We start from the raw sequence: 16671 nt of genomic DNA on the forward strand, positions 1-16671 counted from the left end.
CGTCCATACTTTATCAGGCACTCTACCTATCAGATCTAGTCCCTTAAATCTATTTCTCACTTCTACTGTATAATCATAAGGGATTTGATTTAGGTCATACCTGAATGGTCTAGTGGTTTTCCCTACTTTCTTCAATTCAAGTCTGGATTTAGCAATAAGGAGTTCATGATCTGAGCCACAGTCAGCTCCTGGTCTTGGTTTTGTTGACTGTATAGAGCTTCTCCATCTCTGGCTGCATAGAATATAATCAATCTGATTTTGGTATCGACCATCTGGTGATGTCCACGTGGAGAGTCTTCTCTTGTGTTGTTGCAAGAGGGTGTTTGCTATGACCAGTGCATTCTCTTGGCAAAACTCCATTAGTCTTTGCCCCACTTCATTCTGTACTCCAAGGCCAAATTTGCCTGTTACTCCAGGTGTTTCTTGACTTCCTACTTTTGCATTCCAGTCCCCTATAATGAAAAGGACATCTTTTTTGGGTGTTAGTTCTAAAAGGTCTTGTAGGTCTTCATAGAACCGTTCAACTTCAGCTTCTTCAGCGTTACTGGTTGGGGCATAGACTTGGATTACTGTGATATTGAATGGTTTGCCTTGGAGACGAACAGAGATCATTCTGTCGTTTTGAGAGTGCATCCAAGTACTGCATTTCAGACTGTTTTGTTGACCATGATGGCTACTCCATTTCTTCTGAGGGATTCCTGCCCGCAGTAGTAGATATAATGGTCATCTGAGTTAAATTCACCCATTCCAGTCCATTTTAGTTAGCTGATTCCTAGAATGTCAACATTCAATCTTGCCATCTCCTGTTTGACCACTTCCAATTTGCCTTGATTCATAAACCTGACATTCCAGGTTCCTATGCAATATTGCTCTTTACAGCATCGGACCTTGCTTCTATCACCAGCCACGTCCACAGCTGGGTACTGTTTTTGCTTTGGCTACACCCCTTCATTCTTTCTGGAGTTATTTCTCCACTGATTTCCAGTAGCATATTGGGCACCTACTGACCTGGGGAGTTCCCCTTTCAGTATCCTATCATTTTGCCTTTTCATACTGTTCATGGGATTCTCAAGGCAAGAGTACTGAAGTGGTTTGCCATTCCCTTCTCCAGTGGACCACATTGTGTCAGACCTCTCCACCATGCCCGCCCATCTTGGTTGGCCCCACAGGGCATGGATTAGTTTCATTGAGTCAGACAAGCCTGTGGTCCTAGTGTGATTAGACTGACTAGTTTTCTGTGATTATGGTCTCAGTGTGTCTGCCCTCTGATGCCCTCTTGCAACACCTACCGTCTTACTTGGGTTTCTCTTACCTTGGATGTGGGGTATCTCTTCACAGCTGGTCCAGCAAAGCACAACCACTGCTCCTTACCTTGGACGAGGGGTATCTCCTCACCACCACCCCTCCCAACCTTGAATGTGGAATAGCTCCTCTTGGCCCTCCTGCGCCTGCGCAACCACCGCTCCTTGGACGTGGGAGTAATATATATATTACTTCACTAAATTTTGAAAAGCAAAGATGTAATAATTATGAAAGCCAAAATGCATCATTTTGAACTATCATTTTAAGCTTTTCACAGGCTAAATTTTTATGTAAATCCAAGATTATATATTTCAAGATAAAATGTCCCCATTCCTAACCTATTATCCTTTCACCTCCTTTCTTAAACTTCAGAATTTATCTACTTGCTCTTTTGGAAGACACAGGTCTTCCGGGAAATCTACTTGCTGGTTATTTCCATCCTTTGTCTTTGAGAAATGGGCTTCTTCCCAGTGGAAGCTTCTAAAGAGATTTTTCTGAAGGGAAAAAAAAGAAAAATAAAGAAAGTGAAGTCACTCAGTCATGCCTGACTCTTTTGCGATCCCATGGATAGTAGCCTGCACCAAGCTCCTCTGTCCATGGGATTTTCAAGGCAAGAAATACTGGAGTGAGTTGCCATTTCCTTCTCCAGGGAATGTTCTCAACCCAGGGATTGAACCCAGGTCTCTCACATTGTAGACAGACACAAAGGAAAAATCACACCACAATGAAGTGACTTCCCAGGCAATTATTCTAGGAAAACTTCTCCTGGTAAGTTGGCGAGACAAGATGAAATTGGATCAATTTCTTTATACCCTAAAGAGAAGGATAAGGCACTTGGGAATAAATAGGGTTGAGGTGCCAAAAAGAAAATCTGAACACAGAGGAAGGAGGGTTTGAGGACCGAAGCAGGAGACAAAGATGGATGGCTTTGCTGGACTGGAAGCTTTGTCCTGTCCTTTCTGTGGTCCTCTTTGGCATTGCAACCTTGTTTTTCATTGTAAAATAAAAACAACCAAAATGAATAAACATATAAACGTCCTTCATAGCAGATTATGGGCCCATTAGTCAAGCATTGGAATTCCAGCATATGTGATACATTTGACCCACTGAAAATAAGACACCACTGGAACTAGCAAAGTCTATTTTTGTAATCAGCAAAACTTCTTGGCTTAGTCCTTCAATATTTGATCAGCATGCTCGGAAATATTTCCTTTAAGTGGAATCCTTGCCATGAAGCGTTTTTAAATTTGGAAAATAACTTTAATTCCCATGAGGAACTATTATTGAGAATTATAACTGTCAATAATGCTGAGAGAAACTGTAAAACCCCTTCTCACTTCTCATTAAGAAAACTTAAGATCTAGAAAGGTGTTCAAATTCATTCAGTTGGCTAGAAGCAGTCACATCCAGACCTAAGTGTTCATGATTCATAGCCCGCTGTTCTTACCATCAGATCACTAGTCAGTATTCTGCTAAGTAGGATATAAATATAATAATGATTCATACAGATACAAATGTAAATTATTTCCGTATGGAAAATAGATTTGAAGTCATGAATTGAAAATTTCGTCATTCTTTCTTGGTGAGAAGGGTTGATAAAGTTGGCTTACCTTAAAGAAGTTTTACCAGTTCAGTGCTTTCACTACATTTTATTGAAACACTGAAGCAAAAAGACTTTAATAAATCAATTAATTCCACTTTTACATTGTCCACATGAGTACTAGTCATTCTTATGACTACAGAAAGTAGATAGTTAACTAATTCTCAAATTTAAACTTAATAAAGTCAGGTTGACAATGAAGTAGATCACAGAGCGTGAAATTATGTATTGTGACCCTACAATATATATATCTTAACTCAGCACTCAATTTGGGAAGTAGGTTTTTATTGCTACTATTTTCCCTCAACTAATGTAGCTTCTAAGAAAGTCTAGATGGTAAGAAGTTTCAGGTCAGCCTCTATATAAAATATATGCCTGAACTCTGTGGTTGGTTGAACAAGGAGAAATAATACTGATGCTAACCTAAGTGACATAAAATAACAAGAAAATCAGAATTGATTGAAAATGGCCCCTTTGGGTGTTTTTCACAGTTACTAATGAAAAACATACTATATTTGTGTAAACAGTATACTCAAAAAAGTGACCTTAAATTTCAGATATGGACCAAATGAGAAATTTCCCTGGAAATGATCATTTGAATAGCAGCTCAAAAGCTGCTGAGTATGGAACTTGAAACTGAAAAATAAAGCAGGCAATGAGGAAATCTGAGCACGAGGCATGAGGGACTGCAAAATCGAAACCACAGCCTTTGCACTCAAATTGCCTCACGTCTAGTTGGCAGGCAGAAATGTAAATGTAACCCGCATGTTGGCTGGGGTTGCTCCTGTCCTTTGAGAGTTCCTATAAAATGGGACTAATTCCATGGGGTGTGTATTCTAAGGCTAACTTCTGATTCTGGCGTTTTCTTGCAGGACTTCCTTATCTCACAGCCATCCTGCCCTGCACTGTTATGACCAGTAAAGTTCCCTGTGCTTGATTTCACCTGAAACATCCACACACCAAGGCATTTGGAGGCGGCAGACTTCACTGAAGGTTTGCGGTAGTGGGTGTTAGACCACAAAATCCAACAGCAAAGAACTTGGCCGTGGCATTGAAGATATCCCTGTGCTCAGAAGCCCTTCAGCCATTTTTTTCTGCTCCCTTTCCTCCGTTTCTCCACCTGCCCATCATCTCCTGCCTCCGCACCCCTCTCTTCCTTCTGCTCACTCTTCAGGCCCTGGTTCTCCTTAACCCCTTTAAGTAGCTTTCTTTCTTTATTTCACTAGCTTCTCAAGCATGCTTTCATATCTTCCCCTAAGGCAATGTTAGCATGTTTTTCTAAATAGAGATAGCTGCCTCTCTGAGAGGAACTCAAGATCAGGTGTTAAAACAGGAAAGTCCTCTCTAGCAACATACATGACGTGCTTAGTTGTTCAGTTGTGTCTGACTCTTTGCAACATTTTGAACTGATCCTACTAGACTCCTCTGTTCATGGGGTTCTCCAGGCAAGAATACTGGAGTGGGTTGCCATTTCCTTTTCAAGGGGATCTTCCTGACCCAGGGGTCAAACCTGTGTCTCTTGTGTCTCAGTATAATAATACCTATAAGACTCAGGCAGTATAAGCATCAGCAGACACAGAGTAAGAAAGCAGTGGGGACCCCAGTTTTATTGACCATATTAGTAAAACTTATCAGTTGTCTCTTTTCTCAGACAGTTACTGCGAGGATTAGTTGATGATACGTGTGAACTCTGAGTTATATTCGGATGACATGGATACTATTCAATACCTTGACAAGTCTGGTCCATAGTGAGCCTCCAACTAATCTGACAGGCACTCTTCTAGACCTACCACATGGCAGAGAACAACTTCAGGAAAATTCCTGAGAAGGTTTCAGGAAGAACAACAACAGGAAAAGCTTCAACAATGACCCTTTTTAAACATTTAGCTTTGAAACAAGCCACCATAGGGGTATCCTTGGAAGAGAAACAAATTAGCAAAGAGAGGAAAGAAAACACACCATAAGTTCACATTGGGGAGTAGTAGAATATAAAATAATACACCTAGGTTGGGCAGGGCCTTGGGGGCAGGATGATGACTTTGGATTTAATTCAATAAATGCAAAATAAAAAACATTGCTCTCATGTGTGATGTGATGATGACTTTGATTGCATCATCTCATCAGCGTTCCCTGAGGGAGAGATATCAGAGTGTGTGCCCTTTGCTCCGGTCAAGAAATTCTATAGAATCATTTTCAGCTGGTCCCCACTCACTCTCCCACTTTGAAGATCTTTGATCAACTCATTATAAAAGAGAGGAGTAGCAAGGAAGCCTAGCATGGGAACACATGAGGAATTACCCTGTAGAGCAGAAACTGCAAAAGGCAGTATCAGATGTCACAGGCTGGGCATTCTTGGAAACATGGTTTGGTATTTTCGACCTTTGCATTCTCAGTGCCTGCATATGGCTGTGACTCAATAAAGGTCTGTTGAATGAGTGAATGAATAATTGAACGGCTGGCTGTCATAGAAAACAGAAATTAAATTTGTTCTTTGTGTCTCCAAAGGGCAGAGGGTGTTGAAAGTTGCAGAGAGAGAGACAGAGACAGCAGCTTAACATAAAGAAGACTTTTAACAGAAACCCTCGGCAATGAATGGAGCGACGGCCAAAGCTGGCCAGGTTTCCACTCCCAGGCTGGGGTGAGCAAGTTTGTGCTTAGAAGCAGATGACTTAAACATCCCTGGCTCTCCGTGACTCTTCAGCTCTGTCTACAATTATAAGCATGATACGGATCTCTTATAATGATTAGTAAGAATTTTGTCAATGCCACCTCTGTATGCAATAGCAAACTGCCTGCCAAATACGCTTCTTAGACTTAGTTTTTGAATTTTATTTTGCTGAGTTTCATGGATCGCATACTGGAAAGTACACATGTACACACACAGACAACTCCCATTGCAGCCACAGACACTTGTTAGATGAAGTTTCCAGTGCATCCAACTGAAGATGTCAAATCTTATCAGAGGTTGGCCGGCTTTACCTCCAAAGCAGATATAGCATATCTGAACACACTTTCTTTTGCCTCTATAGTTCCTGAAGGAGGCCTGTAATTGTTAATTAGATTTTCAAGCTAGAAAGTTTTACAGCTGGCCTTTTTATATTTGTATTTATACTCCCATCTTGGAAAAAAATTTGCATTCAAAGTTACATTATTTTGTTTACTACAATCAGTTCCTCACCTCATTCCTGAACTAAGTTCAATGCCAAAAAGAATAACCTCATCTAAGGAAGAAAACAGTCGCTACTCAGATGTGGCTGAATATCTCAGCCCAGGTGGACCACATACCACATACTGTGCATATAAGTAACCATGTAACCATGAAGGTAACTAAATTCATATTTTTTTTACTATTAAATGATCTTCATTGAATATATTTTCTGGTAATTTCTTAATTCAGCCGTTCTCTTTGATATGTCCTGGGTGTACGCTCAGTTGCTCACACAGAGTTATGTCTGACTCTTTGCAATCCTTTGAAGCCTGGCATAGACTGTAGCCTACCAGGCTCCTCTATCCATGGAATTTTCCCAGCAAGAGTACTGGAGTGAGTTGCCATTTCCTCCTCCAAAGGATCCTCCCAACAGGGATCAAACCTGCATTTTCTGCATTGGCAGGTGGATTCTTTACTGGTGAGCCATATGGAAAGCCCAGTTCCTGGGAAGTATGGACAAAAAGAATCTTAGCACTTACATAATTATGAGAAGAGATATACTAAGAAGGTAAGAACATGGTAAAGAATCCTTAGAAAACATGAGAAAATGTGAGAGTTGTGTCTTTGATAACAAAAGCAAGAGTCTTGCTATGGACTAAATATTTGTATATCCCTTCAAGGTCATATGTTGAATCCTAATTCCAAATGAGATAGAATTAGGAGGTGAGGCTTTTGGGATGACTGGTTCATGACAAAGGTGGACCCTTGTGGGATTAGTAGGTTTATTTCTCTTTCCACCAGGTGAGATTACAATACGGTGATAGTCTCTAGTGCATGAAGCCAGCCCTCACCTAACACCAAATCCCCTGGAACCTTGATCTTAGACTTCTCAGCCCCCAACACTGTGAGAAATCAATGTTCATTGTTTAAGAGAACTAGTCTATGGTATTTTTTTTTATAACAACCTGGATGGACTAAGATAATACCTTGATATCTGTGCAAATGTAATAGTAATTTAAACCAGCTAAATGATAACCATCCTTCCAGAAATTATGAGAACAAAGTTCTGACGCTTTTTTTTTAAGATAAAAAGCATAATAATTTAATGACTACCTTTAGACACTCTTAATAGTAACAACTGTACCTAAAAGAACCCCAAGTTCAGTTCTAAAAAAGATGACAAACTGGGCATATTAAAGATATTCAGGCAGCAGATTTATGTCAGTTGTGGTTTTAGGATTTATGGCCCTATTTTTATGGTGCAGAAATTCATTTATTTATTGAATACTTATTCTTTGCCAGATGCTGCCATGGTTTTGCTTTATTTAAACAAAAATAGGACAAAATCCATGTCCTAAAGAGCACCTTAAAAATTATGCTATTTTATTATTCCTTCCTGCCATGAGACGTGATTAGATCCTGTATAAAACTGAACAAATTTTGAAAATATTTTAAGTAATATCATAAGAAAAAATAAGTTTTGAAGAAAATAGTACTATTCTATAAATCATTGTTATTTTCACACTTGATGCTATGGCTAAAAATTCTAACAAAAATAAATGTATTTAATTTAATATAATTTAGACTTTTTAAAGGTCATTTTCTCCCAAAGCACTCCCCAAAATTCTAGACAGGTTAATCCCTCTCTCCTTCTCTTCCCCCCCTCCCTTTTTCTCCCCCATGTGTCTCCCTGTCTCTTTTCCCTTTCTCTCTCTTTTTATTTCCAGCTTTCTCCCTCCCTTCCTCTCTCCCTTTCTCCCTCTTTCTCTCTCTATATATCAGATTTTTTCTTCCGCAGTCTGTAGAAATGCTGACTTTTATAATGAGTAGCAGACTGATCGGTGATGAGAGAAGGCAGAAATAGACTTCATAGCAGAGGAAAACAAACCCATCACAGTTGTAAATGAATGGAGAAGATAAGAGTGAATAATACCCAACAATGGAAGCAGAAAAGAACACAATGTCAGTTGGAAAGCAAAATTTTACCAAACTTTCATTTGATCTTCAGCAGCACAAACAGAGCTCTAGTGCACAAAGTATGTATCCCAAGAAACACTGGAGCTGCAGAACGTAAGCAGTTGCTAAGCACAAACATCAAACAAACAAACACCAGTCTTGGAGGGATGATTCCCCCTGTGATATGTAAGTTAATGAAATGATGTTTATACAAGACTGCTCAAGATCTTTAATTTTCTAGTTCAAGTTACATATTATAACTAACTTTCCATGAGGAGTATGTAATTTTCAACATTTATGAAATGTGCTTGACTATGGAAATATTTTCTTGAAGAAATACCTTCCCAAAGTTTCCAGGAAACTCAAATTCAGGTGTTGAGAGGCTAAAGGAAATGAAGTATGTAAAGCACCCATTGCAACATCTGGCACAGAGCAGGCACCCACTGAAAGGGGCTGGTGGTCACGGCCATAATGGAGGAACTGTCTACTATTGCTGTGCAAGGACAGTCATAGATTTTATGATGGCCAGCCCACCCCAAACACATATAAAAGTGTTGCTTAAAACAGGAGGGATCAGGGTAGGGGTGGAAATGAGCAGATTGTGTGTGCCACAATATTTTAAGCATGCCAAAACATTGTCATTTAATGAAGTCAATTTATTATGCCCATTTTACAGTTAAAGAAACTGAGTTTCAGAGTGTGCTAAAAGTTCCACAGTGAGTAAATGATAGACTTCCCTGAACTCAGAACTGTTTTTCCTTTGTTTGATCACATGAATTCCTTAAATACACTCTTGATTTTATACAGCACAGAGGGTTTTTTGTTGTTGTTGTCTTAGTATTTGCCTTATATTACACCAAATGGAATAGTGCAAAGATCATAGCTCCAGAGAATAAAGCAGAGCTGAGGGTGAAACTCATTTCTGCTACTTATTTAATATTACATTGAGCCTCAATTATTTATTATTAAATAGAAATCTTCCCTCTTCCCTTCTCTTCCAAGTAACAGCAGCGATGTTTGAGCAGATGAAGGGGAGAGTGAAAAGAAGTAAGGCTGAGGGGCTAAGCACAATGATGGAGGATATTCTAGGTCATGGGAGGAAGACTGAGTTTTACGTTAAATATAAGGGGAGCCATTGCAGGATTTTAAAAGCAAGGGAAGAATGAGACCAGATTATCACTGAGAATTTCCCCTTTGCTGCTCTGTGTGGAGGAGGGGGGTGCAGCTATAAGGGGAGAGGGTGAGGCACACATGTGAAAGTGGAAAAATCAGTCAAAGGCTGATGTTCATGGAGGCAAGAGACAGTGGAGGCCTGGACTAAGAAGGTGGCCATGGACATGAAATAAAGAGTCTCAGATATATTTTCAAAGTAGCATCCATAAGGCTTACTAATATACATGATCTCTAGTTTAACAGAAAGGAAGGACTCTTAGATATTGGCTTGAATAACTTGCTGAAGTGCAGTGCTTTTAACACGAAAGTAGAAGAATAGGAGTTTGAGAAGATGAACATGGAATGGGGAAAGCCCAGAATTCCACTCTGGATCTGTTAAGTTGCAGAATCGAAGACACGTCCAAGGGGAGACATGAGAAGACACTGAGACGTGAAAGCACGGAGCTCAAGAGAGAGGTGTGGCCTCCAGTGCAAACGGGGGCTTTGTCAGAACAAGAGAGCTCACACCCTCGGGAGCTGGTGAGATCACTCAGGGACAAAGGTGAGAGACGAAAAGACGACACAAATCTTGAGGTGCTCCAAATGAGACAATTGGAGAAGGAGCCAGTCAGATTACGAAACAATAATGGACTGAGGAAAGAAGGAAAGCGAGAGAGAGAGTGTTTCAAAACCAAGAGAGTAGAGTCCTAAGTGACAGGTACAGGGCATAAAAAGTAGCAAATCAATGAAGGTGTTAAATAGAGGGTATTTTGAAATAGTGACTCTTTCTCTCAGGTGGGATGGAGAGTTCAGGTGATGCTGAGGAAGAGACACTTCCTCAATGGTATATGGATGCAAGTATGGGTTAGTTTAGACCTGAGAAGGTGAGAAAGTCTATTTCTGATGATGACAATTATCCCAGAGAAGCATGTAACTCTTAGATCAAATCTCAGATACATGGAAACAAGGGCAAAATTTCAATATGCAGAAGTCTCTGTAACAAGGTACCCTGCAAAGTGAGGACTGTCTGCATAAACGTATAATAGGGTATGGAGGCAACGGAGATTGTACAATTTCAAAATATGCTGTAGCATAAGGCCAAATGAGCTTTCTGTCAAAGCTGAGCCTGTACAGTACTTTACTGAACAAAAGAATGTACTGTTAGCTGCTTGGAGGGTAGCCTTCCTTAAAGGGACCAATGGCCCAGAGGAAAGAGGAAGTGTTGACAGGGAATGAATGAGAGATTTCCTTCCACTCATTCCTCTTTCTTTCCACTGTTAACATTGACTTTGCTCAAGGCCATTATCACACTCACAGTGGAAGGACAGCCTAGGGACTCTGCACCTCAGGATAAGTAGCAAAGACAGAGAAGGGCACATTGATTTTACAGACTGACCCTGACCTTAGTCTCTTAAGTTGATTGTACCTGATGACTGGAATGGTATAGCAAGGATTCAGTTGAGATGCCTCCTGATAAAATCAACCTCCAAGGTGACAGAAGACATAGTCTGAGATCCTCGTGAGCAAAGGTCCATTGGTACTGCGACTGTAAAACTGTGGAAAGCTTATGCGTGCTCAGAATGTGCTGATTCTAAACTAATACGCACATCACGTTTCACACACTCAATCAAGTTTCACACACTCAATCACACATAGCCTCACTAAGCTGAGGGAATGAGTGTATTATAAAGTACTCATTGTTTCTTCCAGTCTTCCCATAACTTGGAATTGACCTTCCCTTTAGTTCCCTGGGCTCTCAACTGTGTTTCAGGAAATACTCAGGAAGCCCAGGGGTACTGAGACTGCCCACTGTTCCACCTCTGATGTCACAGCCAGCTCCCGCTTCTCTGATCTCAGTTACTCCTGGTGTCTGGATCCCATGCTTTCCTCCCACACTAAAGAGGTAGCTCTCAAAATTGAATGGAAAAAAAAAAAAAAAAAAACACCAACAAGGAGATACAATTGCCTACCTATTAGATCGGTGAAAATCCAAAACACTAACACCATCAAATGCTGACGTCAGTGTGGAGCAACAGGAACTCCTATTCATTGCTGGTGGGACTGCAAAATGGTACAGCTGCATTGGAAGACAAGTTGGTGGTTTTTCAAACAAAATTAAACATACTCATTATATGACTCAGCAACTGTGCTTCTTGGTACTTAGCCAAATAAATTTAAATTTTATGTCCACATAAAAACCTTCACACAGATGTTTTATAGCATCTTTTTTTTTTTTTTCAGAATTGCTGAAATTAGGAAGAAAATAAGATGCCCTTCAGTAGGTGAATGGATCAACGGGTACATCCAGACAACAGAATTTAGAGGTAAAGAAAAATGAGCCATCAAACCAAGAAATAAATGAAAGTATATGAAATGCATTTTACTAAGAGAAAGAAGCTAAACTGAAAAGACCACTTACTGTATAATTCCAACTATAAGCCATTCTCACGTCTCCTGCATTGGCAGGCAGGTTCTTAATCACTAGCACCACCTAGGAGGCCCATAAGGGATTCTAGAAAACCATGGAGACAGTAAAAAAGATCAAGAGTCAGAGAGGAAGGAGGAATGAACAGGCAAATACAGGGGATTTTTAGGGCAGTGAAACATTCTGTATACTATAAAGATGGGTACACATCTTTATACTGGGTTGACCAAAATTTCATTGGGGTTTTTCCAAAAGATGTCAATATATTTGTCAAAACCTATAGAATGCATGACACCAAGAATGAACCCTAATGTAAATTATGGACTTTCAGTGACTATGACATACCAGTGTAGGTTCACTGACTGTAGCAAGTGCACCACTCTTGTGGGAGAATCAACAGTGGGAGAGCCCGTGCATATGTGAGGAAGGAAGTATATGAGAATTCTGTGTACTTCCTGCTCAATTTAGAACCTGAAACCTCTCTAAAAAAATACAGTCAGTTTTTAAAAATGGATGGAACGCTATCCTTTCAGTAAGTATTCATCAGGTTAGCCGAAAAACCCTAGATCTTTCCTATATGTAGGGCATCCTATATGTAGCCCAGTCTAGAACATCTTATTTAATTCTCTATTTAGCTGAGTAAAAGGAAGAGTCTTAAAACTTTTTTCTTTAGTGACACTAATTCCCCGTGGAGACTCTATACTTCTCTCCCTACCAACCCCACCCCATACAGTCCCAGTTCCAATAGGTTATGTGTATTCATACATACTTCAAGGATAATCCATATTCTGGACAGCATAGCAATTATAATCCATTGGGTTTATATTTTTATAATCTCTAAATTTAAAAAAAAATCACAGGTGAAGAGCAGAACAAAGTTTATTATTTAAGACTGTCTTTATTTTGAGAAAGTGACTTCAACAGGCCATAGTGGGCCTGAATTCAGACAGAACAAGCCCAAATTCCATCCTTCACTGCCATGCTAAACAGGAAGGAACGCATAAAACTGTCAGGCCATTTCACTGAAAGGTCTGTATTGGAGTTTAAAAAAAAGAAGAAGAAACATTTCCAGTAGTCGTCTGGAAGGTTTTATTTCATTTGTTTGCCTTATAAAGTCGTGCTTGGTCATCTTATTAAAAGACAACCTTGCTATAGAAAACACAAGCTTGCTCCCTGAAATTATGCATCAGCAAATATTGATTTGCACCAGACTGGACCTTGATTTCAGAAAGGCAAAGCACTGGCCCAAAGAGTCCCATTGATTCAGGATAGAAGAACTGTGTCTTCTGTCTGTTTTGACTCTCCAGGATTTCCCTAACTTTTCCCTCATCAAAAATATATCAGTCTGTGGACTGAGGTGTTGGGTGACTGTGCCAGGCGTGTTGGGCAGGGATGGAGGACTCTTTGCACTGCCCAGCAAAGTCCTGCCTGCCCAGTCACTGGCAACCTGGCCTCGCTTTCCTCTCTAGCCACGGCCCTGGCTTCAGGCTAACTTCTTTACTGAGCTTTCACTCAAAGGCCTTTTTACCAGTCCCAGAATCAGACAGACCTTCACAAATATGGGAGAATCAAAGTGGATTCCAGTTTGGGAATGCAGTAACTACTTATCCACAGGAGAGCTTGATGAAATACAGTTGACCCCTCAGGTTACATACTTTATTTTATTTTGCCTTAAGGAAAATGAACAGGCAGGCATATTGCAGGCAGTTGTACTATGACGTGGGAATGCCACAAGGCATCATGAAACATCTTCACTCAGATAATTCTTGGGGGCTGAAATGGCCAGTCAGGTAAGTCTGTCTTGAGAAGCAATGATTAAACTGAGACTTGAAAGATGGGAAGCATTTGACAAATAATGGTGAAATAGGTAAGGTAGAAGATGGAAAATGCTGGGAGGAATCTTACTGTAGCCATTCATCATCTCAGGAACTCAGAGAGATGAAGTCACTTTCTCAGGACTACGTAGTCATTGACTAGCAGAAGTGGGATTCAAACTGTCTGCAGAAGGGACAGCAAGACCTAGGTTCAAGTCTTAATACTTCACTCCATAAGACTAGCTCCCCTCATTTTTGAAGTGATAATAAGCTAAATGCTTACTGTAAATTGAGAATCAATCAATGGATACTATTAATTTGATCATTTCTATTTACTTCAATGGATTGTAAGCTCTGAACCTACAGAAAGTTTGTCCATCTTGCTCAGTGGTATATCTGAGGGCTTCACCCAAGGCCTGGCATGTGAGAGAGGATTCTCATGTATGGAGAAAGTATTAAGAGAATGAAATAAAAAAAAACATATATGAAGTTCAGGGACAATGCCAGCAGTTTCTTAGCAAACGTTAGCTCTCCTTACCTAACACCAGGTCAATAAGACAATGCCTTTTAGCCAGATAATTCCATTGATATTTAGAAATATGTTTGAATAGTTCTAGAAGTCATTTGGTATTGGAATCCAGTTCCAATACTGCACTTAATGGCTGCTGCTGCTGCTGTTAAGTCGCTTCAGTCGTGTCCAACTCTGTGCAACCCCATAGACGGCAGCCCATCAGGCTCCCCCATCCCCGGGATTCTCCAGGCAAGAACACTGGAGTGGGTTGCCATTTCCTTCTCCAATGCATGAAAGGGAAAAGTGAAAGTAAAGTCGCTCAGTCGTGTCCGACTCTTAGCGACCCCATGGACTGCAGCCCACCAGGCTCTTCCATCCATGGGATTTTCCAGGCAAGAGTACTGGAGTGGGATGCCATTGCCTTCTCCTGCACTTAATGGCGAATAGTTGTCTAATCTATGGTCTTACCAGGTGGTGCAAGTGATGAAGAATCCACCTGCCAATGTGGAGACAAAAGAGACAAAGGTTCAACCCCTGGGTCCAGAAAATGCCCTGGAGGAAGAAACGGCAACCCACTCCAGTATTCTTGCCTGGAAAATTCCATGGACCAAGGAGTCTGGGAGGCTATAGTTCTGTGGTTCACAGAGAGTCAGATGCAACTGAGCACAAAGGTCAAGCATGATCCACAACTCCAGGCAGTAGCACCATCTCCTACTAGAGACAGTAATAAGGAGACATGGTGTATCAAGACAAAAGGTCACCCTACCTATTCCCAGGACCTTTCAGCTGTCCTCAGGGGAAAACAGCTAATAACAAAGGCTGTAAGTCATTCTTCTCACATCTTAAGTTTCACTCAGTCATGTCCAACTATTTGCGACCCCATGGACTGCAGCATACCAGGCTTCTCTGCCCATCACCAACTCCTGGAGCTTGCTCAAACTCATGTCATCCAGTCAGTGATGCCAGCCAACCATCTCATCCTCTGTTGTTCCCTTCTCCTTCTGCCTCCAGTCTTTCCCAGCATCAGCGTCTTTTCCAATGAGTCATTTCTTCCCGTCAGGTGGCCAAAGAATTGGAGCTTCAGCTTCAGCATCAGTCTTCCAATGAATATTCAGGACTGATCTCCTTTAGGATGGACTGGTTTGATCTCCTTGAAGACCAAGGGACTCTCAAGAGTCTTCTTCACTGGGGTACATGTGTCTCTTTCAATTCTGGTTTCTTCAGTGTGTATGCCCAGCAGTGGGATTGCTGGGTCATAAGGCAGTTCTATTCGCAATTTTTTAAGGAATCTCCACACTGTTCTCCATAGTGGCTGTACTAGTTTGCATTTCCACCAACAGTGTAAGAAGGTTCCCTTTTCTCCATACCCTCTCCAGCATTTATTGCTTGTAGACTTTTGGATCGCTGCCATTCTGACTGGTGTGAAATGGTACCTCATTGTGGTTTTGATTTGCATTTCTCTGATAATGAGTGATGTTGAGCATCTTTTCATGTGTTTGTTAGCCACCCATATGTCTTCTTTGGATAGCCAGGACATGGAAACAACCTAGATGTCCATCAGCAGATGAATGGATAAGAAAGCTGTGGTACATATACACAATGGAGTATTACTCAGCCATTAAAAAGAAGACATTGAAATCAGTTCTAATGAGGTGGATGAAACTGGAGCCGATTATACAGAGTGAAGTAAGCCAGAAAGAAAAACACCAATACAGTATACTAACACATATATATGGAATTTAGAAAGATGGTAATGATAACCCTGTATGCGAGACAGCAAAAGAGACACAGATGTTTAGAATGGACTTTTGGACTCTGAGGGAGAGGGAGAGGGTGGGATGATTTGGGAGAATGGCATTGAAACATGTATACTATCTTGCAAGAAATGAATAGCCAGAATATGTTCAATACAGGATACAGGATGCTTGGGGCTGGTGCATTGGGATGATCCAGAGAGATGATATGGGGTGGGAGGTGTGAGGGGGGTTCAGGATTGGGAACTCATGTACACCCGTGGCTGATTCATGTCAATGTATGGCAAAACCAATAAGTATTGTAAAGCAAAATAAAGTAAAAATAAAAATATAAAAAAAGAGTCTTCTTCAATACCACAGTTCAAAAGCATCAGTTTTTCAGCAGTCCTTATGGTCCAGCTCTCACATCCATGCATGACTACTGGAAAACCATAGTTTTTACTATACAACCTCTGTCGCTAAAGTAGTATCTCTGCTTTTTAACATGCTATCTAGGCTTGTCATACCTTTTTTTCCAAGAAGCGAGTGTCTTTTAACTTCATGGTTGCAGTCAACATCTCAAGTGATTTTGGAGCCCCCCAAAATAAAGTCTGTCAGTGTTTCCATTGTTTCCCCATCTATTTGCCATGAAGTGATGGGACTAGATGCCATGATCTTAATTTTTTGAAAGTTGAGTTTTAAGCCAACTTTTCCACTCTCCTCTTTTACTTTCATCAAGAGGCTCTTTAGTTCCTCTTCACTTTCTGCCATAAGGGTGGTGTCATCTGCATATCTGAGGTTATTGATATTTTTCCCAATAATCTTGATTCCAGCTTGTTTCATCCAGCCTGGTATTTCGCATGATGTACTCTGCATATAAGTTAAATAAACAGGATGAAAATGTACAGTCTTGACACACTCCTTTCCCAATTTTGAACCAGTCTGTTGTTCCATGTCCAGTTCTAACTGTTACTTTTTGACCTGCATACAGATTTCTCAAAAGACAGGTCAGGTGGTCTGGTAGTCCCAT

The 16671-nt window shown here is 40.6% G+C and overlaps 1 long non-coding RNA gene across 1 annotated transcript; it reads left to right on the top strand.

Annotated features, from left to right (window-relative positions):
- The first annotated feature begins 3478 nt into the window (after positions 1–3478).
- Positions 3479–16001, top strand: LOC121820147 (uncharacterized). The gene is made up of 4 exons (XR_009601505.1): positions 3479–6618; positions 9560–9720; positions 11400–11482; positions 14380–16001. It is a non-coding gene; the product is annotated as an uncharacterized LOC121820147 (long non-coding RNA).
- The last annotated feature ends 670 nt before the right edge of the window (positions 16002–16671 follow it).

Source organism: Ovis aries, chromosome 8 (assembly GCF_016772045.2).
Source record: "Ovis aries strain OAR_USU_Benz2616 breed Rambouillet chromosome 8, ARS-UI_Ramb_v3.0, whole genome shotgun sequence".
Classification (NCBI taxonomy): Eukaryota; Metazoa; Chordata; class Mammalia; order Artiodactyla; family Bovidae; genus Ovis; species Ovis aries.